Source organism: Eleutherodactylus coqui, chromosome 1, assembly GCF_035609145.1.
Source record: "Eleutherodactylus coqui strain aEleCoq1 chromosome 1, aEleCoq1.hap1, whole genome shotgun sequence".
NCBI classification, from domain to species: Eukaryota; Metazoa; Chordata; class Amphibia; order Anura; family Eleutherodactylidae; genus Eleutherodactylus; species Eleutherodactylus coqui.
In genome coordinates, this window is record NC_089837.1 from 462,533,479 (window position 1) to 462,557,035 (window position 23,557).

The 23,557-nt window shown below is 46.3% G+C and overlaps 1 protein-coding gene across 1 annotated transcript in view; it reads right to left on the reverse strand.

Annotated features, from left to right (window-relative positions):
* LOC136584275 (G-protein coupled receptor 84-like) overlaps positions 1-18,622 on the reverse strand; it is a 32,482-nt gene extending 13,860 nt beyond the window's left edge. The window contains exon 1 of the mRNA XM_066584300.1: positions 18,439-18,622. The gene's annotated coding sequence lies outside the window, so the exon portion shown is untranslated. The remainder of the gene's footprint in view (positions 1-18,438) is intronic.
* Between the last annotated feature and the right edge of the window lie 4,935 nt (positions 18,623-23,557).

Consider the following 23,557-nt stretch of genomic DNA (forward strand, 5'->3'; position numbering starts at 1 on the left):
AAGGAGAATTTTAGTGTAAAAAAATAAAAAAAAATAAAAAAAAAATACTTACCTGTCCGCCGCTGCAGTGTCCCTGCGGGGATGAAAAGCACATCTGCCCCATGCGCATCCGCATTCCTTCATCAGCCCTTCCCTGAATTCAGGGGTGCTGGCAGACCATTGCCTTCAATGGAGCCGCCGACAGCAGCTGTGGCTCTATTGAAGGCACTGCACGGACCTGCATACACACGTGTTTTTGCACGTTTGTGGGTGCGCACACTTATGTATGCACACGCACGTGTGAAGCCACCCTTAAGCCTAAGTAAATAAGCCAAAATATGTGAAACCAGCCTTGGGCCACGCACACACACGCTTTTTTCAGCATTTTACACGCTAAACACTGCCAATCACTACCACGGATTTCAATGGGGTTTCTCAGGCTAATGTTCTATTTTCCTGCGTTCCTGCGTTTTAAAACGCAAGGCTTTGCCCATTGAAATGCATTGGGGACGTTTTCAGTGCTGCAGAGAACGTGGTAGAATGTAGTTACTGCGTTTTTGAATATTTTCAGCTGCATTTTTTCAGTTCTGGCATTATCATCTTGCATGGCTGCCTTTATAACTGTGGGGAAAACAGTCAAACGCTGCCAAAAACGCATATCAACGCAGTAAAAGCAGCGTTAAAAAAACGCTGCGTTTTTTCAAGCACCTGTGTAAGAGTAGCCTTAGAGGGGTATTCCTACTAAAAACAAAAAATTATGGGATACTCATAAACTCCATTAAAACTTTTTTCAGACTGCAGTCATTGAACCACATTTCCAGATAGACAAGGCTCCAGGCGGTGAGACCTTCACCTATCAGGCATTTATGACATACTGTATCCTGTTAATATGTAGAAGATTGAAAGGTAACTGGAATTTTTTACAAAAACACTACTTTTATAGTAGGGCCAAAGAGGACTTCTATGTGGAAATACTATTGCCTCATAATTGATGAGTCTATACACGTTTTTTCATCCATTCTCAGAAAATAAAGAACATTCATGAATAAGTCATTCATTCATATTTAAATGGGGAGAATCCTTGTGAGGATGGATACATTGACTGATGTGGTGGTAATGATTTTAACATTATTAGTCATATCAGGATTTCATCGTAGCAAATAGAAGTCATAATATTGTGTCAGCCCGATTTCCTCTTTTCCACTTTCCTTCCTTTATTTTCTAGGTTAGGGCCACATAGTAACATTTTCAGCATGCCTTTCTAAACCTGCTGAAATTGTCATAATGTGACATGGCAACACTGACCCCAAACTCACAGCTCCGGAACTACATTACAGTCCAACAGTGGTTCAGAAAGATAGGAAACTACTGCTACTTTGTAAGCAGGCAATGGGCATCCTATAAAAGGGGGTAAAAAGAGGTTAAGTATTCAAAGTGGTCAATGAAATTAAACTTTCCCTACTCAGAGGTCTCTGGAGGGCATTCTGCTACTCCAAATGAGACGAAATTCAGAAAAAGGCCACTTCAGACAAAAAAAAAAAAAGTCACCGTTGGGCGTTGCTGTAGTTACCAAATCGCGCTAAAAATATTCAACAAGTCCTGAATGCGTGCCATTCGCAAAGCCATGATTACCCCTGCTAAACACAGCGATTCAGCTTTAATCGCTACAATATGCCAGTGAATGCAGTCATTCAGATATGACACTCATGCAGGTCTGTCATGGGAGATCTGGTCCCCTACAGCGCCACCTATTGGAAACTTTTTTACTAACTTTTTTCATAAATGGCAAATTTCTTCTGATTTGGAGCAGCAGACCGTTCTCCAGAGGGCTCCAAGTTGGGGGAAGTTTAATTTAGCTAAGTCTGTACTTTAGGACATGTTAGACATGACATGAAAAACCAATTAACGGTATTTATTAGCTACAGTGAGCACAGTCTGATAACCTCTCCATTATGGGAAAGGATAACCTTACATTGGGATCAATAGGAGTCTTAGCTAGAGATGAGCGAGTATACTCGCTAAAGGCAATTGCTCGAGCGAGCATTTAGCCTTTAGCGAGTACGTGCCCGCTCGAGACCAAAGGTTCGGGTGCCGGCGCGGGGGGAGCGGTGAGTGGCGGCAGTCAGCTGGAGGGAGCGGGGGGGGGGGGGGGGGGAGGGCGGGGAGAGAGGGAGAGAGAGATCTCCCCTCCGTTCCGCCCCGCTCTCCCCCGCAGCTCCCTGCCCGCCGCCGGCACCCGAACCTTTGGTCTCGAGCGGGCAGGTACTCGCTAAAGGCAATGCTCCCTCGAGCAATTGCCTTTAGCGAATATACTCGCTCATCTTTAGTCTTAGCTATCTATATATATATAAAGACGAAAGCCCTCACTGACTCACTGACTCGCCAAAAGTTCTCCAACTTCCCAATGTCGTAGAAACATGAATTTTGGCACAAGCATAGATTATCTCCAAAATAGGAAAAGTAATTGGGTCCCAACTCGATTATTCAATTCTAGCACAAAAGAATTAGCGTCGAAATTTAACGTACATAATCTAAATCTCTCACTTCCCAATGTCATAGAAACTTTTAATTTGGCACGGGCATGGAATATGTCATAAATAGGAAAAGCTAATGGGTCCCAACTCGATTATTAAATTCTATGCGCAAAAGAATTAGCGTCCAAATTTTACGTACGGAATCTAATTCTCTCACTTCCCGGTGTCATAGAAACTCAAAATTTGGCACAAGCATTGATTATGTCATAAATAGGAAAAGCTAATGGGTCCCAACTCGATTATTTAATTCTATGCGCAAAAGAATTAGCGTCAAAATTTTACGTACATACTCTAAATCTCTCACTTCCCAAAGTCATAGAAACATGAAATTTGCCGTAAGCATTAAATATGTCATAAATAGGAAAAGTTAATGGGTCCCACCTTGATTGTTCGATTCTAAGCGCAAAAGAATTAGCGTCCACATTTTACGTACGAAATCTAATTCTCTCACTTTCCAATGTCATAGAAACTTGAAATTTGGCACGAGCATTTATTATGTCATAAGTAGGAAAAGTTAATGGGTCCCAACTTGATTATTCAATTCTAAGTGCAAAAGAATTAGCGTCCAAATTTTCCGTATGGAATCTAATTCTCTCACTTCCTGATGTCATTTTATATAAAGGAAATGTCGCATGGTTACCTCCACATGGTGTTTCCTGGGTAACGCAGAGAACTATGCAAAATGGTGAACATATGTTTTTCCGGTATCTCCAAAGTAACCACGACTTCATAAGATTTTCCGTGTGAACACCAGATAAACACCAATACCAAATTAACTCGGGTGAAGCCGGGTATATCAGCTAGTTGTTACATATAATAGCTTTCACATATATATGGTGAGCCACAAAAAAGTAGCCTGCCTCCGATACAATCATCATTACCTCCTCTTTGGAGGAGGCCATAGCCCCTTGCACCCTGCCTGGCAAAGTTGTATCGCCCTGTATTCAGTGTTCTGGCTTTATTTTACCCTACTATTTAGTCCTTCTGTGCCCCCGCAACAGAATGATTATTTTCTTCCTGCAACAGTGAATAGTTATTGTGTAACCACTTTTTAAATGTTGAATTCACAGCTAGAAATGGCACGAAACTGATATCTGTCACAAACACGAAGAAATAGAGGCCTCTGTCAGCGCAGACATCCAAAATCATTAAAAATACCCCTCAAACTGTACTTCACTCCGTGCCAAATCCCCTGCATCCTCTGAAGCAGTCCACATGGATCAGTCTGAGGAGGTCTTTGATCATTCAGGGTCATGGCAGTTCAAACAACCAGAGGAAGAAGACCGAGACATTGAATACACCAACGCCCAACCATTTTTTTTCTTGCGGTCATCCCTCCACAGGCAATTTGTACTCAAGGGGGGGGGGGGGGGGATTGGAAACGGAGGTTACTACTAGTCACAACAGCAATATCAGACCCACAGCTAGGTAGTCTACTCACTGGATTAGTAACCGCACGTGATGACAGAAGCGCAGTCATCTGTAAGATCTGCAGTAAGTGTTTAAAATGTCGCAAGGATGTAGACAACCTCAACACAACGTGTATGAACAACCACAGGAACTCCACCACCCGCCGTCTTGGAGAGTTAACCCGGGCCAGAGGGCAAAGAGTCAGCCTCATCCTATTCCCTCTTCTGATGCAGCAGCTGCTTCTTCTTCCATCTCCCTCCTTAGTCATGCAGTAGTTTCTGAGCACAGAGAGGCAGTTTTATATAGGGGCAACAGTAGCCCACCTGCTTCAGGCAAATCCTCCGAAGTTGACGATTGGGTTGCAGGCTTCAAAGCCAGGAGGGGGAAACAGAGCATAAGTAGAGCAGCCACCATCACAGACATTGACATCTACCCCATATTCTACCACCATGCCCCAGATAATCAGTTAGCCCTCCATCCCCTAGTTATGCAAACATAATTTTAAAAAAATTACACACACACACACACACACACACACACACACACTACTCCAACCATCCATGAACACAAGCAATGCACAGTTGCTTGCGATGGAAAGGCTGCCCTGCAGGCTAAGGGACACAGATGCCTTCTGCAATGTAATGTTCTCTGCTAACCCACAGTACCAGATGCTCAACCACTGTCTCTCTGTCCAAAAATCAGTTCCTGCCCTCCACTGTCGTGTGAGTGATACCGTGTCTCTGGCATTGAAGAATGCCATCAGTGGTAGGGTGCACCTGAATACGGACACACGGTCCAACAAGCATGGCCAGGGGCATTACATATTCTTAACAGCACACTGGGTCAATGCCCTGCACATGGGGCATGAAGCTGACACTGGTGGTCTATGTTCCATGGTACCCCCAAGAGTTGTGGGACATTCATCCTTGTTTGCCCCCTCCTCACTCCCCCCCCCCCCCCCCCCCCCCCCTCTTTCCACCCAAAAAAAAATTGAGAATTTTCTAAAGCATTGGAGAAGGCCCTTACTTGGTTATCCTGTTCACCTGGTAGAATTTGTCCTTTACAAACTTTAAGACATTGCTGTTAAAACAAGCAGCACACTGCTGTGTCTCTTGTTGTTATTTTTGGTAGCTCTACTGCTTTTCCTTGGAAGAACAGGAGGCCCGTGCTTCAGAGTTATGTTCATCTTGCAGAATCTCTCCTTGTAAAATTTTTGACATTGCCTTTAAAACAGGCAGCTCGCTTGATGTCTTCCTTGCTATGATTTTTGGCCAATCAAGCCAGTAGAACCCGGTTTCAGGTCAAACTTTGCTAAAGGAGAGCTAAACAGAGCTTTTAGTAAAGTTCTACCCGAAACAGGGTTCTACTGGTTCCATTTACTCAACACTAGTCCCGAACAGTGATTAGAACACTAAGAGTCATAAAAGCCCTGTATAAGGGTGCCTCCATAATTATGCTGGAGAGTCTGCTCTCCTGCTCTATTCAGGGAGCAGGAAAGGGGAATCCCACAACTGAACGGCTCCTTTTCTGGACGGAACCAAACATCGCCAGGTGGAACCCATTGATACTTTCTGCCGAGCTGCCCGGTTTTGGGCTCCCGCATGCGGAATCCAGCTCTATCATGTTCCAGTGGCCTAACACCTTCAGCGTGTCATACAGGGCTTTACCAAACTTAGGGGTGCTGATCAATTTCCAGTTCAGTTCAAACTGAACTTTTTGCAAAAGTTTTACAAACTGCCGAACAAGAGGTTTTCAAAATTCGCTCATCGCTGCTTAGGAATATCGGGATGGCATAAGGAGTTATTTCAGGTAATATTTCGGTCACTTTTTATTGCATGTAAGGAAAGTCCCATATTTTAAAATTTTGTCAAGCAAGCTGGTTCAGTGGCATCCTCATGAGGAACTTTCACAACTTTCACTGTTCCTTACTGGTATTTCCACACTGTCACAAGATTGCCAGCTTTTAAAAAGCAACATTCTGTAGATTTACGTATAGCCTGCCTGTGTTACTGGAAAATGAGAAATAATGATGCAAAAAGTCAGCTAAAAGTACAAAATGTTAATATTTAACAGCTTTTTTTTCCATTAGAATGTTAGTATTGTACTTTAAAAAAAGTCAGGATAGGGGGAAGTAGTAGGGTGATGTGATCTGTGCCTACCGTGTCCTTCTGTATGTATAGAAAAACATATGAAAAATATAAGATTTTCACTCTTGACTATATTCTTACTTTTCCTCATGGATATCTTTCCCGTATATATTACCTTCATCCGAGGAATTCCTGACTTTTAGTAGTTTACAATTCTGTATATTTACTGATAACAGAGACTAATGGCGGTAGAGTTGCTACAATACAAAGTCAAACTAATAAAAAGCAGCAGTAGGCAGCTGGCAGAGGCAGAACATCTCCGTAGCATACTTCTCCAAGAACATTCATTCTTTAGTCATATCTTGCCATTACCAAGTGGCAGAATGAGAATACGGCAACTGCAGGTCCAGAGCAAACAAAGCCGGTAAGTAATTTTTCAACGTTAGAATAAAAAACAAATCAAAGAGGATCAATTTTTGGGTGATTACTAGATTGTGAGTGTGTGGTAGACTAATGCTGGCTTTACACAGACATATTTGCATGCAAAATTTGCACATGTAATATGCAGACAATAGAATCCTTTGATTTCAATGCAAGGAGAGGTTGAAACACTGCGCAATTCTATTGGAAGAAGAATACATCTGAAAGCCATTAAACAAATTAGCCAATTCAATCGGTTCATCTTTGCTTCCTGTGCACAAATCACTATGCCCTGCCGACAGAAAAAAAATACAAGGATTTATGCTGAAAAGAGCACAAAAAAGCCTCACAGCGCAAAAACAGAGCTAAAGCATGCACAATTGTGCATACGCTTGTGTGAAACAGGCCTAGGACTTGCGTCACACCAACGTATTTGCACACAAAATTGTGTGTGTGCGCGCATTATACAGAAAATAGAACCTATTGATTTCATTGTGTTCATTCACAAGCCAGCACTTTGCATGCACAAAACAAAACAAAACAAAAAAAACACAGCATGCTCTGATTTCCTGTGCATTTGCGCAGGAAAAAAACACATCTTGAAGAACACTAATTGTCCATGTCAATGATGGAGAGCATCGGTGCCTTTTTATTGCATACACAATTGTGCATGCAAAAGGTACAGTAAAAAACGATGAACGCTATATGCAGTGCACGCAAATATGCAACGCCTAATTCGCATATGTTCGTGTTACACAGGCCTACGGCTAGGTCTACATGATGACTTTGACCAAGACAGATGTCATGTGACTAGAGATGAGCGAGTATACTCGCTAAGGCACATTACTTGAGCCAGTAGTGCCTTAGCCGAGTATCTCCCCGCTCGTCTGTAAAGATTCGGGGGCCGGCGGGGGAGAGCGGGGAGATCTCTCTCTCCCTCTCTCCCCCCCGCTCCCTGCCGCAACTCACCTGTCACCTGCGCCGGTCCCCGAATCTTTAGAGACGAGCGGGGAGATACTCGGCTAAGGCACTACTCGCTCAAGTAATGTGCCATAGCGAGTATACTCACTCATCTCTACATGTGACCAAAGATTTCCTGCAAACTCACACTGCCATTGAGCTCAATGGAGTCACAGCGTGAATTGCAGGTTGCTACAACTACAACTCACAGTGACTACTTTGAGTTCAATAGCGGTATGAGTTGGCAGAAATATTTAGTCGTGCGACAACTGTTGCTGACATTATTTTATGTAAATACAGCTTAATCACTGTGTAATGAAGAGTTGTGAAAGTTTATTATATATTTTGGTGGCTGAATATGATAAATCAAAATGAGTGTGCATAGAATGCTAAATGTGACCCAACTCGCGGGACACTTATGTTCCTTATGTCATCTGGTGGATTTTACACCAATATTTTCGGTGAAAAAAATGGCAGCTCATTAATAGATTTGGAGCTTGCCATTTACACATAAATGTCACCCTTTTTATTTCAATTCTTCATCATTTTCAAGACCATGTTTTGCTGTCAGTGGATAACAACCATTCTTGTGACATCCTGAGACTGAACTCCATCTAGACAGCCCTGCTCTCAATTGACAGTAGACAGTTGTATCCAGTCTAGCCAATCATCCGTCGGCTGAACGATACATTTAGAAAACATGTTTCTTTTGTAAGCAGGAACATCAGTTTCATTACTATTTATCAACACATTACATGTTTACAATATGTAGAACGCCTGGTTTACTCCCGTCTTGTAAGCTACCTATCAGAGCACTCTCTCCTAGACCCCCTACAGTCTGGCTTTCGACCTCAACACTCGACAGAAACTGCCCTTACAAGGGTATCCAATGACCTACTGACAGCCAAATCGAGGGGCGACTACTCCCTACTGATCCTCCTTGACCTTTCCGCAGCATTTGACACTGTTGACCACAAACTCCCTCAGTATGCTGTGCTCCATTGGCCTAAAGGACACTGCTCTCTCCCGATTCTCCTCCTACCTATCTGACTGCTCTTTCAGTGTCTCCTTTGCTGGCTCTACCTCCTCTCCTCTTCCCCTCGCTGTTGGGGTCCCCCAGGGCTCGGTCCTCGGCCCCCTCCTTTTCTCTATCTACACAGCCCCTATTGGACAAACCATCAGGAGATTTGGCCTCCAATACCATCTCTACGCTGATGACACCCAGCTATACACCTCTGCCCGTGACATCTCTGCACCCTTCCTCCAAAACATCACTGACTGTCTGTCTGCTGTCTCTAACACCATGTCCTCTCTCTCTACCTAAGGGCGCCCACCCACTGGCGTTTGCGATTTCCGTGCGTGAAAAACGCAGCGTTTTCGGCGTGTTTTTCGCTGCATTTTCGCGGCTTTTTCGCGGCTTTTCCGTTAATTTCCATTGACATTCATGGGTGCATTAAGAGAAAAATAAGGACACATATGCAACTGACAGTTCCTATGTTAAAAATTGCAACGGACCGAAAAAAAAAACGCCAGTGGACAGGAACACATTCAAAACTAATTGCTCTTGAGAAAAAACGCTAAACGCAAAGGGAAAAAAAAAAAAAAAAAAAAAAAAAAAAAAAAAAAAAAATCGCCAGTGGGTGGGCGCCCTAAAACTAAACCTCTCTAAAACTGACTTACTGGTATTTCCACCCTCCACTAACCGACTTCATCATGACATCTCCATCTCAGTGTGTGGCGCCACCATAACTCCTAGACAACATGCCCGCTGCCTTGGAGTCATATTTGATTCTGATCTCTCTTTTACCCCCTACACCCAATCTCTGGCCCGAACGGGTCAGCTGCACCTCAAGAACATCGCAAGAATCCGCTCTTTTCTCACGGTGAACACGTTAAAAACGCTTACTGTTGCACTCATCCACTCCTGGCTCGATTATTGCAATTCGTTGCTGATTGGCCTCCCCTGCACCAGAGTCTACCCTCTCCAATCCGTCCAAAATGCGGCAGCCAGGCTCATCTTCCTGTCCAGCCGCTACTCGGACACCTCTGCCCTGTGCCAGTCACTGCACTGGCTGCCCGTCAAATACAGAATTCAATTTAAACTCGCCACCTTCATCCACAAAGCCCTCCACAGTGCAGCGCCCCCCCCCCCCTATATTGCCATCTCATCTCAATCCATCAACCAGCCTGGGCTCTCCGCTCTGCTAACGAAACCAAACTGAGAGGCCCGTAAATTCGAACTTCTCATTCCCGCCTCCAAGACGTCTCAAGAGCAGCACCGATCCTCTGGAACGCACTACCAAAGGCTACCCAAGCAATCCAGGACTCGCAGAACTTCAGGCGTGCTCTAAAAACGCACCTCTTCAGGGAGGCATACCGCATTCCCTAAACAAACCCCTCTGTACGCCACCTGATAACATGCTCCCTGACCTACTGACTGCAATCCCTGCTAGCCACCATAAACCGCTCCTGCAGTCATACCGATTCTGCAGTCACACGGCTAAATGTCTGACCATTGTCTATGTGTATAACATCGCTCACTCTCCACCTCGCCATACCGTGCACATCTCCAGTCCCTTTACCTTCTGTATCATCCCACTATTCGTAGTATGTAAGCTCGTTGGAGCAGGACCCTCACCCCTATTGTTTTCATCAATTGATTACTATTAGAGATGAGCGAACGTACTCGTCCGAGCTTGATGCTCGGTCGAATATTAGGGTGTTCGGGATGCTCGTTACTCTTAACGAGTACCACGCGATGTTCGGGTTACTTTCAGTTTCCTCTCTGAGACAGCGCGCTTTTCTGGCCAATTGAAAGACAGGGAAGGCATTACAACTTCCCCCCTGTGACGTTCAAGCCCTATACCACCCCCCTGCAGTGAGTGGCTGGGGAGATCAGATGTCACCCGAGTATAAAAGTCGGCCCCTCCCGCGGCTCGCCTCAGATGCCTTGTGACTGAGTTAGCTGAGAGAAAGTGCTGCTGCTGGTGCTGCTGTAGGGAGAGTGTTAGGAGTAAGTGTAGGCTTCAAGAACCCCAACGGTCCTTCTCAGGGCCACATCTATCCGTGTGCAGTACTGTGGAGGGTGCTGTTAGCAGTGTTGCACAATTTTCTTTTTTTCAAAATCGGCTGTCTGCAGAGCATTGCGCCCTGCAGTAATAGTCCAGGGACAGAAGTGGTGGTTAGGCAGGGAGAGTGTTAGGAGTGAGTGTAGGCTTCAAGAACCCCAACGGTCCTTCTTAGGGCCACATTTAACCATGTGCAGTACTGTGCAGGCTGCTGTTAGCAGTGTTGCATTTTTATTTTTTTTTCAAAATCGGCTGTGCAGAGCATTGCGCCCTGCAGTAATACTACAGGGACAGAATTGTGTAGGCAGGGCCAGAAGACATATATTATTAATTGAATATAGTCAGTGGGCCTTTTCTTTTAAAAAAAAGGGAAAAATTCTATGTGCCCTGCCTCTGTCAGTCCTCAGCGTTCTGTGTACGTGTGTGGTGGGTGGAGATAGTAAAAAATTCATACGCAGCCAGCTACGTTTAACAGCAGGCTTGCGCCAATTTATTTCCTGCCTTCCTGGGAAAAATCACCGCTCTGCTGCACTTCATATAACTGCATTTCTGTGGAACAGATTTCTTATCTGATTGAATATAGTCAGTGGGCCTTTTCTTTTAAAAAAAAAGGGAGAAATTCTATGTGCCCTGCCTCTGTCAGTCCTCAGCGTTCTGGGTACGTGTGTGGTGGGTGCAGAACGTTAACAAAAAACATACGCAGCCAGCTACGTTTAACAGCAGGCTTGCGCCAATTTCTTTCCTGCCTGGCAAATCACTGGTAATACACCATGCTGAGGGGTAGGGGTAGGCCTATAGAATGTGGACGCGGGCGAGGACGCGGAGGCCCAAGTCAGGGTGTGGGCACAGGCCGAGCCAGTGCGGTGGCCAGGGGTAGAGGCAGGGCCAGACCGAATAATCCACCAACTGTTTCCCAAAGCGCCCCGTCGCGCCATGCCACCCTGCAGAGGCCAAGGTGCTCTACGGTGTGGCAGTTTTTCACAGAAACGCCTGACGACCGACGAACAGTGGTGTGCAACCTTTGTCGCGCCAAGATCAGCTGGGGAGGCACCACCACCAGCATGCGCAGGCATATGATGGCCAAGCACCCCACAAGGTGGGACGATGCCCGTTCACCGCCTCCGGTTTGCACCACTGCCTCTCCCCCTGTGCCCCAACCTGCCACTGAGATCCAACCCCCCTCTGAGGACACAGGCACTACCGTCTCCTGGCCTGCACCCACACCCTCACCTCCACTGCCCTCGGCCCCATCCAGCAATGTCTCTCAGCGTAGCGTCCAGACGTCGCTAGCGCCACAGTTTGAGCGCAAGCGCAAGTACGACGCCACGCACACTCACGCTCAAGCGTTAAACGTGCACATTGCAAAATTGATCAGCCTAGAGATGCTGCCGTATAGGCTTGTGGAAACGGAGGCTTTCAAAAGCATGATGGCGGCGGCGGCCCCGCGCTACTTGGTTCCCAGTCGCCACTACTTTTCCCGATGTGCCATCCCAGGCCTGCACGACCACGTCTCCCGCAACATTGTACGCGCCCTCACCAACGCGGTTACTGCCAAGGTCCACTTAACAACAGACACGAGGACAAGCACAGGCGGGCAGGGCCACTATATCTCCCTGACGGCACATTGGGTGAATTTAGTGCAGGCTGGGACAGAGTCAGAGCCTGGGACCGCTCACATCCTACCCACCCCCCGAATTGCGTGCCCCAGCTCGGTGGTGGTATCTGCGGGGGTGTATGCTTCCTCCACTAAACCACCCTCCTCCTCCTCCTCCTACGCAACCTCTGTCTCGCAATCAAGATGTGTCAGCAGCAGCACGTCGCCAGCAGTCGGTGTTGTGCGGCGTGGCAGCACAGCGGTGGGCAAGCATCAGCAGGCCGTGCTGAAACTACTCAGCTTAGGAGAGAAGAGGCACACGGCCCACGAACTGCTGCAGGGTCTGACAGAGCAGACCGACCGCTGGCTTGCGCCGCTGAGCCTCCAACCGGGCATGGTCATGTGTGACAACGGCCGTAAGCTGGTGGCGGCTCTGCAGCTCGGCAGCCTCACGCACGTGCCATGCCTGGCCCATTTGTTTAATTTGGTGGTTCAGCGCTTTCTGAAAAGCTACCCCCACTTGTCATACCTGCTCGGAAAGGTGCGCCAGCTCTGCGCACATTTCCGCAAATCACACACGCACGCTGCCACCCTGCGGACCCTGCAACATCGGTTTAATCTGCCAGTGCACCGACTGCTGTGCGACGTGCCCACACAGTGGAACTCTACGCTCCACATGTTGGCCAGACTCTATGAGCAGCGTAGAGCTATAGTGGAATACCAACTCCAACTTTCGCGGCGCAGTGGGAGTCAGCCTCCTCAATTATTTACAGAAGAGTGGGCCTGGTTGGCAGCCATCTGCCAGGTCCTTGGAAAGTTTGAGGAGTCTACCCAGATGGTGAGCGGCGATCCTGCAATCATTAGCGTCACCATTCCTCTGCTATGCATCTTGAGAAGTTCCCTGCAAAGCATAAAGGCAGACGCTTTGCGCTCGGAAACAGAGCCGGGGGAAGACAGTATGTCGCTGGATAGTCAGAGCACCCTCCTGTCTATATCTCAGCGCGTTCAGGAGGAGGAGGAGGAGCAGCATGAGGAGGATGAGGAGGAGGGGGAAGAGACAGCTTGGCCCACTGCTGACGGTACCCATGCTGCTTGCCTGTCATCCTTTCAGCGTGTATGGCCTGAGGAGGAGGAGGAGGAGGAGGATCCTGAAAGTGATCTTCCTAGTGAAGACAGCCATGTGTTGCGTACAGGTACCCTGGCACACATGGCTGACTTCATGTTAGGATGCCTTTCTCGTGACCCTCGCGTTACACGCATTCTGGCCACTACGGATTACTGGGTGTACACACTGCTTGATCCACGGTATAAGGAGAGCCTTTGCACTCTCATTCCCGAAGAGGAAAGGGGTTCGAGAATGATGCTATACCACAGGGCGCTGGTGGACAAACTGATGGTAAACTTCGCATCCGACAGCGCTAGTGGCAGAAGGCGCAGTTCCGAGGGTCAGGTAGCAGGGGAGGCGCAGAGATCAGGCAGCATGTACAGCGCAGGCAGGGGAACATTCTCCAAGGCCTTTGCCAGCTTTATGGCTCCCCATCAAGACTGTGTCACCGGTCCCCAGTCAAGGCTGAGTTGGCGGGAGCACTGTAAAAGGATGGTGAGGGAGTACGTAGCCGATTGCAGCACCGTCCTCCGTGACGCCTCTGCCCCCTACAACTACTGGGTTTCGAAGCTGGACACGTGGCCTGAACTCGCGCTGTATGCCCTGGAGGTGCTTGCTTGTCCTGCGGCTAGCGTCTTGTCAGAGAGTGTGTTTAGTGTGGCTGGGGGAATCATCACGGATAAGCGTACCCACCTGTCAACCGAACGTGCCGACAGGCTAACACTCATCAAGATGAACAAAGCCTGGATTTCCCCAGACTTCTCTTCTCCACCAGCGGACAGCAGCGATACCTAAGCAATACTTAGGCTGCACCCGCGGATGGAAGCATCGTTCTCTCTCACCATCCAAAACGGGGATATTTCTGCTTCATCAATCTGTGTATAATATTGATCCTCCTCCTCCTGCTCCTCCTCCTGAAACCTCACATAATCACGCCGAACGGGCAATTTTTCTTAGGGCCACAAGGCTCAGTCATATAATTTTTCTAAACAATTTTTATACGTTTCAATGCTCTTAAAAGCGTTGAAACTTTAACTTGAACCAATTTTCAGTTAAACTGGGCTGCCTCCAGGCCTAGTTACCACTTAAGCCACATTAACCAAAGCGATTAATGGGTTTCACCTGCCCTCTTGGTTGGCCATGGCCAATTTTTTGGATGTACATTAGTACTGTTGATACAGCAATTTTTGTGGGCCCTCGCCTACAGTGTAATCAAATGAATTTTTAGCCCACCTGCATTACAGCAGACGTTACATCCGCTGTGTTGGGCAATGCAATGGGATATTTTTATGTACCGCCGGTGGGTTCCAGGGAGCCACCCATGCTGTGGGTCCACAGGGAATTATAAATGCATCTGTTTCCACTTGTAAAGAACCCCAGTCTGACTGGGGCATGCAGTATGGGCCGAAGCCCACCTGTATTAAGCATGACATTACTACCTCAGCTGTGTTGGGCAATGCAATGGAATATATTTTTATTTACCGCCGGTGGCTTCCTGGCACCCACCCATGCTGTGGATCTACAGAGAATTATAAATGCATCTGAAACCACATCTAAAGAACCCCAGTCTGACTGGGGCATACAGTGTGGGCCGAAGCCCACCTGTATTAAGCACGACATTACTACCTCAGCTGTGTTGGGCAATGCAATGGGATATTTTTATGTACCGCCGGTGGGTTCCAGGGAGCCACCCATGCTGTCGGTCCACAGGGACTTCACAATAGGGAGTTGTACCTGCCTGTGTCTATGAATTAAAAAGACCGGTCTGACTGGGGCATGCAGACACCTTGACAGAATGAATAGTGTGTGGCACATAGGTTCCCCATTGCTATGCCCACGTGTGCAGCTCCTGATGGCGGTGGCACAGGATTATATTTCTCATTGCTTCTGTGCAGCATTGTGGGCTATCGCCCCGCCCCTTTTAAAGAGGGTCGCTGCCTAGCCGTGCCAACCCTCTGCAGTGTGTGCCTGCTTTTCCTGTGGCAGACGCACTTATAAATAGACATGAGTGTGGCGTGGCATGAGGGCAGCTGAAGGCTGCGCAGGGACAATTTGGTGTGCGCTGTGGACACAGGGTCGTGCAGGGGGGGTTGGGCAGCATGTAACCCAGGAGAAGTGGCAGCGGAGTGTTATGCAGGCAGTGATTGTGCTTTGTTGGAGGTAGTGTGGTGCTTAGCTAAGGTATGCATTGCTAATGAGGGCTTTTCAGAAGTAAAAGTTTTTGGAAGGGCTTAATAGTGGGACCTGTGAACTTGAGATGCAGCCCAACATGTAGCCCCTCGCCTGCCCTATCCGTTGCTGTGTCGTTCCCATCACTTTCTTGAATTGCCCAGATTTTCACACATGAAAACCTTAGCGAGCATCGGCGAAATACAAAAATGCTCGGGTCGCCCATTGACTTCAATGGGGTTCGTTATTCGAAACGAACCCTCGAGCATCGCGATAATTTCGTCCCGAGTAACGAGCACCCGAGCATTTTGGTGCTCGCTCATCTCTAATTACTATGTAACCGTGGTTCAGTAATGTTTGTACTTTTGTCTTTCTGTATCCCCCTGTCTATGTAAGCGCTGCGGAATATGTTGGCGCTATACAAATAAAGTTTATTATATGTATGTCACGGTACAGGAATTGTATTCCAACACCACAAATGTCAACTTTCTGTTATTTTTTGTTTATTATAAAAGCCAATAAATATTATAGAAAAGAAGACATTGTATATTGATTGATTATTACAAAGTATCAGAGAGTTTGGGTCTGCTAAAGGGAGTTTTCAATCTCTGAATGCAAATGAGGAGGTTTTCATCCACTGACAACAAACAGAGGTCTAGAAAATGCCGGTGAATTAAAAAGGTTTATTATTAACCCTTTCCAACCAATTTCTATCCTGGTTTTCCTCGGGGGGGGGGGGCTTACTCCTTTTCTGCCATTATACAATGGCGCTAGCTACTGGCCAGTACTGCATGAGGGGACATGTTGGATAGGCTCTGACAGCAGAGAGGCTGGCAATATACAGTAAGAGAACCCCGGCGGATGTCTTCCAACATCAGAGCTGTACAGCCTTAAATCATAATGTCTTAGGACATCAGACAGTGGATTGGAAAGGGTTAATACTAGCACACTAAGCAAGTGGTGCATCACCATGTTCCCTGGGCACCATGTTAGCCGGTAGAGCACATGCCCTGTTGATGCCTGTGCTGTGGGATAAAAACAAGGGGCAGAGAGTTTCGTAGACACATGTAGCACACCGGGTGCCACAGCTGCATGACATTCGAGAAGTCTTGTACACTGGTCCGTAGAAGTAGAATAGGACTTGTGCACAAGACTCCTCTGTACCCTCTGTGCTACATGCGTCTCTCCACATTTGATATAAGATCAGGTGGAAGAGCAACATACAAATGACTCTTTTACCTTAAGGACTTATTTAGACAACCGTATATCGGCTCGGTTTTCACATTGAGCCGATATACGGTGTCCTTGTCTGCGGGGGGGGGGGGGGGGACGATGGAAGAGCCAGGAGCAGGAACTGAGCTCCTGCCTATTACCCCTATTTGCAATGGGAGGGGCGGGATGGGGTTGGAGCTAAGTGCTGGGACTTAGCTCCGCCCCCATCTCGCCACCTCCTATTGCAAATAGTGGCAAGGGGCAGAGAGGGGGCAGGACCTCAGTTCCTGCTGCTGGCTCTTCCATCCCCCCCCCCCCCCCCCCCCCCCAGCAGACAAGGACACCGTATATCGGCTCGGCGTGCAAATTGAGCCGATATACGGTCATCTAAATAAGCCCTCAAATACATGAAAGTAGGAAAACCCCTTTAATATATTTTCGATATATAATAATCCTATATTAAAAGGTCCCAAGCACAATACTCTCTTGGTTTTGTACGGTTACCTGGTGAACTTTACCACCCGTTTCATCTCTCAACAACCAGTCTTCAGATTGTAGCATTGGAGGGATGCTTTAATACACACACATTATATATGTCTTAGGGCTCCTTCACATAAGCGTATGCATTTTTCAGAAATGACGTGAATTTGCATGAATGGACAATTTTCAAACTTTTTACCCACAATATATAGCCGGTGTGGATTTTGGTCGCGTATGTTCCATTTTATAAGGTGCAACGTTTTTATGTGAACGAATGCATTGGAAACCAATGCCTCAGATGGTCACTTATATCGGACGGCCGTAAAAACGCACCTACATAGCGGCATATATACGCTCATGTAAATAAAGCCCTAGGGTGCCTTCACACTCTTGAGAAAAATTGTGTGTTTTGAATTATGCGAGAGTGAGTGAAAATGCAGAATTATGAAACCAATGATTTTCAATGGTTTCCCTCACATTTGCGATGTTTTCACTAATGCGATACTTCAATGCGGCATATCCTTTTTTATCTCCCATGTTTCCCTATGGAGCCTCTTTTTTCTTGCATCGCAAAGCACAAACTTGCGATTTTCAGGTGATGCATTTTTAGCATTAAAAAGTCCTATTGACTTTCGTGTAAAAAAACGCACGAGAAAAATCGCAAGTGTCAGTGATGTTTTTGCGAGAAAAATCAGCAATGACGCTCAAAAATCACTGGAAAAAAGTCCTGATTTTGCCTTGTTTTTTTTTACAGTAATATCACGATCGCCAGTGTGAAGGAGCCGTTAAAGTGGTTTAACACCTGCACTGGGGATTCCGCTTTCCTGCTCCATTCGGGGAGCAGCAAAGGGGAATCCCCATGGCTCAGTCTCTGAACGGAAGCTAACAGCGCCGGATGGACCCCATTGACTAGAATTGTGTCAGTCCGTTTTCACTCAGCTGCCCAACTTTTGGATAGAACAAAAATCCCAGCATGTAGTGCCTTTTCTTCCGGTATTTCCGACGCAGATATGAAACCGGCCTTATAAGTTCAGAACTTTATGGCGATACTTTGCAGGCAACGTGTACCAATATGCTACCAGCGATCGTAATTACAGAGGAGGAGGCGATATTCAATTGGTCTTATGAGATCACCTGTGATTTAGGCGATCACTACATTTCAGATGCATGAGGTCATGCAAGTCGTATAGAAATATATTACTTGCCATATCGTAAAGCATCTTCCCAGGCATTCGCACATGCGATTGTTTCACTTGCATTTTAGCCATGCTTTCACAAATAACTAATATCTCATATAAGATTTTATAGTCAAAGTTTTCACCAATAGAAGTATTAAAAATGTTTTTTTTTTAAAAAGCACAAACTAATAGAAGCTATTTCTCCTGTTGCACACACCTGTCCACACACCTACAAGACTCACCTCCCAGCGGTATGGCGCTCATGGACCTTGGATCCTAGACCGGAGACTTCCAGCTGCGCTGTCTCTTACTGCTCTTCTGATCGGATGAAAGCTCTTTGCATTCCCTGAAGGATAGTGGGAGGAAATACTTCCAATACCATAGTGAAGAATGGGCAGGTACAGAAGCTGGAATGGAGAAAGCCTATGTTGTAACACTATTAACCCATTCCGCTTCAGGAAGTGAAGGTAAGATTCAACAGGGAGTGTTGCATGCAGTCTTATCTGACTCACATCTTGGGAAATTCAAGGAGACTATTTTTGAAGAGTCAATTCTGATGTGGGAAGGAAGGTAACTTATTTGTGATGTTTTTGCATAATAGTGTCTGGTCTAACTGGGGAATGAGTCAGTGACTCAGGTGCAAATGGAGGTTATAGAGGGGTGGGGGAGAGAACATTACAGGGGAAATTCCGAATTAGGTTTTCTTTTCTTGGCTCAGCTCTATGTCACTTTATGTATAAGGCCGGTGTCATATAGATGTAAGTGCATTTACTTGCGCTGCATATTTGCAAAATGGACGTTGCATATGTGCGCGTATCTGCGTAATTTACTGTACTTCTTACGGTTGCGAATCATGCACTTTTGCATGCACAAGAAAAGACACAACCATGCTCCCATTCATGGAAATGGGCAATTAGTGTAATTAGTTCAGTATGTGTTTTTTCTCTGGGCAAAAGCGCATAAAAATAGAGCATTCTAGGCATTATTTTGTGTGACCGAAATACACGCACAGACTACATGCATCTGTCTGAACCCATTGAAATTCATGGGTTCTATTCACTGTGTATATTGTGTGTAAAACACAGTGCAAGTACGTTCATGTGACACGGACTTAAAGCCACTTTTTCACTTGTGTCTTTAAGGACTGTCTCCCATGTGCATTGCGATTTTCGGCTACTGAGTTTCGTGGCCGAAATTTGCATGAACAAGAGAAGGCCGCTACCAAGTCACGTCTAAATCTCCCGTTTTATCGCTCATTCAGATGGATTGCGGTGTTTATACGCCACAGCCTGTGAGAGGGGGAGAGACTTGAGCGCTGCTAAAGTCTCTCCTTTTCTTCGCTGGCTGATCACAGCAATAGAAGCTCCCATAGAAGCCTATGGGAGCTGCCGGCAAAGCAAGGGGGAGGGGCTTTAGCAGCGATTACCATGCTAATTTCCCTTCCCCTCTCTCCTCAGCATGTGGGAGCTGCCGTCATTGCGAGCCGCTGCTAAACTCACTCCCCTTTTCTGATGGCTCTCATAGGCTCCCATAGGACTCTATGGGAACCGGCTGCGTATTCTGGCAAAAAGATAGGACAAGTCCTATCTTTTCCAGCCACGCTGCGCACCGTATGTGCTATCTTTTCCAGATGATTTTCCAGCTATCTTTTTATGTGCCTGGAAAATTGCCTATCTGAACGAATGCATTGGAATCCAACGCTTCAGATGGTCACAATTTACGGCCGGCATTTATCACGGCAAAATAGCCATGATGAAACGCTTGTGTGAAATAGGGCTTATTCAGACGACCGTATATTGGCTGGGTTTTCACGCTGAGCCGATATACGGTGTCCTTGTCTGCTGGCGGGAAAGGATGGAAGAGCCAGGAGCAGGCACTGAGCTCCCACCCCCTCTCCGCCCCTTGCCACTATTTGCAATGGGAGGGGCGGGATGGGGCGGAGCTAAGTGCAGTTGCTTAGCCCCGCCCCTCCTATTGCAAATAGTGACAAGGGGAGGAGAGGGGGTGGGAGCTCAGTGCCTGCTCCTGGGTCTTCCATCCCCCCCCCCCCCTGCAGATGAGGACACCGTATATCGACTCGGCGTGAAAACCTAGCCGATATACGGTCGTATGAATAAGCCCCTACTCAGGATTATGCATGAGCATTTATAAGACAAAACCAGGATTGGATCCTAAACATGGAGGAGATGCAAATTTCCTTATTATACTTTCCTCTGTATTAGACTGCTCTCACACCTGCGTTAGGGCTCAGTTTAGGGTTTCCGTCCATTTTTGGTGGAGAGAAACTGATATAATATGGTTCTGGGTTTTTTTTCAGTTCGTAAATCTGATGGAATGAAAGCAAATTGAAGCTTTTCAGTTTTATTTCCGTTTTTTTTTTTAAACTTCATTAAAATTGATGGGGGGAAAAATGGAGCAAAGAGACGGAACCCCTGAACTGAACCCTAATGCTAATTCCACACAAACGTGAATCTTGCGCGGATATGAACTTCATTGTTTTGCATAGAGTCTTACACGCGAGTGATGCGTTCCCTCACAGCGATGCTGCAAGGTAAATAAGTTGCTGCATGTCCAATGTTTTCGCTTTCCTCGGACCGTGTCACCCACTGTTTTCAATGGGATCTTAAATACATCACATGGCCCTTGTATGCCGTGCGATGTGCATGCGAATGCGATGTCAGGTTTCCCATTGAAATCAGTGGGAAACACTCCCGATTGTCTATGGCACGAGAAACACGCAAGAAGATCAGAATTTAATAGGAGTGATGTAAGGCGCTTTTGCTGAGTTTCGCGGCCCGATATCGCACTCGCTTGAGTGAAACCAGTCTAAAGCAAGTGTGAAAGCAGACGAATTTTCACTTCTGCCTTAGGTCTATAAATACTAATGTAAAATACATCAAGCATAAGAAAGTGAGGTTAATAAGGGGTTTTACCTAAATCTCTCCTTACAGCTTTTATAGCAAATAAGGCCTCTAGAACACGGATGGATTTATATTGCGAAATCCGTAGTGGCAGCAAATCCAGCCCATAGCATGCTATGGCAATATGCGATTTTTATGTCCACGAGCGGAAATTGATTGCGAAATCACGCATGTCAATGGAAGCCTTATCTGCAAGAATAAGGCTAAATGCCCACGGACGGATTATCGCTGCGAAATTCGTGGCCAGATGCCCGCATCAAATTCCGCAGCAATGTCCGTCCATAGACATGCTATGTTAAAAGCTTCTCCCCTGCCCACGAACGTAATCAACTGTGATTTTCCGCTAGTGGGGGAGAATCACAGCATGTTCTATTTTGCTTGGAAAATCACACAGACGACTACTATTGCAGTCAACGGAATCCTCCTGTCCCGCGATACTTCCGCAGTGCTCAATCCGCTTCGTAGCCCAGTGCCGGCGCGTCATGTGCTGCACTGAGCATGTGCAACGGTGCAACTCACCGTCCAAGACACAGCGGATCCAGACAGGTGAGGATAGGGTCTCTGTGGGGCGCCAGGTCTGATTCCGCTGTGCTATTTCGCAGTCTTCCAAAAGTCAGGCAGAAAGTGGGCAGACCCCATTATAGTCAATGGGGTCTGCCAGAGCTATTCGGATTTGTCCAGAGACGGAGCCATTTGGCTGCAGGGATTCACCTTTCCTGCTACCCAAACGGATCAGGAAAGCAGAATCCCCACACCGGTGTGTCTTCTACAGTAAGTGGTAATACTCATCATGTGTACTGTACAAGAAGTTACACAACAACATGATCCATTACTAAACTGCCATAAAGTGAGTAATAATGAAACATCTGTCTGAGATGAATGACATCTATATGACTTCCTTTTTTCAACACTGACCTGTCACTGTATCATATGAGTAAAACATAGAACCTTAGATGGCTTGTCCAGGTGCAATATTTTATTATTTAATCCAAACGTATTAAAACCAGCGGTACTTACCAGTCCTCACCCCGGTGATCCGGCGCTGCAGCCCTGTGGCCTTCTGAATCTTTGATTTGAAACGGCTATCACCTGAACTCTACAGCCAATCGGAGGCCATGACAGTCAGGTGCCGTTCTCCTAATCACCGCTCAAATGTAGATAAAGTCAAGAAAAACTACTGCACAACTTGTCATGATGAAATGAAAGTCCAGTGCTGCCCAACGAGGACATATTCCACCAGAAAAAGCCCACGGAAATCAATGGGACCAGTAACAGTGCAAAATAAAGTATAAAAACTGAGATCAGAACCTTATTTTTGAAATGATTGGCTGTTTACTTGGAAGACATTAGGCAGAAGCAAAACTTGAAGTTCTTGAGTACCGATACAAAATCTGTAACAGGAACCCTCCACCTAACATGTCCTATTTATAATACTGGTGCTATTGTATTGAAAGAGGGGTCTTTGGGCCTCTTTGGCTACCAGAGCTCAGGTACGACTGCTAACTGTGCACCCCCTATAGCTAACGCCTGAATTTGGGATGTTCGTTATATAATTTGGATTTATAAAGTGCATAATAAAGACAGGAATACAGTCCCAGCATTTATTGCAAGGCCCGGGCATTCTTCACCTTCTATGCTAGATAAATCACTGATGCATAATTAATTACCACTCCTGGACGAGGTAAAATACTTATTTAGACTTTTAGAACTGTGTTGTGTCAGCAATAGATTATACATGCTGCCGGCAGGATTAGATCAGTTGTATTGCTGTCCAAACTGGTCCTTAATGGTTGTTTTTCACTTTCCAAACTAGTCCTTGGTGACTGACTTTCACTGTCAGGCTTTTAATAATTAGTTCTGGTCTGTAAATGTTTATAAAGCTCATTATTCTGTCATCAGAGGATCATTGGGACTGATAAATGAGATTGAACAAACAGATGATCTTGTGAGACCAGGGAGTAGCTACACTCAGATTTAAAGGAGAACAGTATGTGAACACTTGTGTTTATATGTTCTTAAGTGTTAGTACACTCATTGTAAACAAAGATCCTTCCCTAGAAGAGGTTGCCGGAATGGAATGAAACTTTCTCTGTGTGATTGTAACACTGATGTAAGTAGGTGATTATTACAATATCAGAGCAAAAGGTATGATACGGACGGGCATGGGGACTCTAGTATCCTGCTGTACCGCCTCTACTTTCGATACAAGATGTGATACGGGCGGGCATGGAGGCTCTAGTATCCTTTTGTACTGCTTCTAGCTTGGATACAAGATGTGATACAGGCAGGTATGGAGGCTCTAGTATCCTTTTGTACTGCTTCTAGCTTGGATACAAGATGTGATACGGGCGGGCATGGAGGCTCTAGTATCCTTTTGTACTGCTTCTAGCTTGGATACAAGATGTGATACGGGCGGGCATGGAGGCTCTAGTATCCTTTT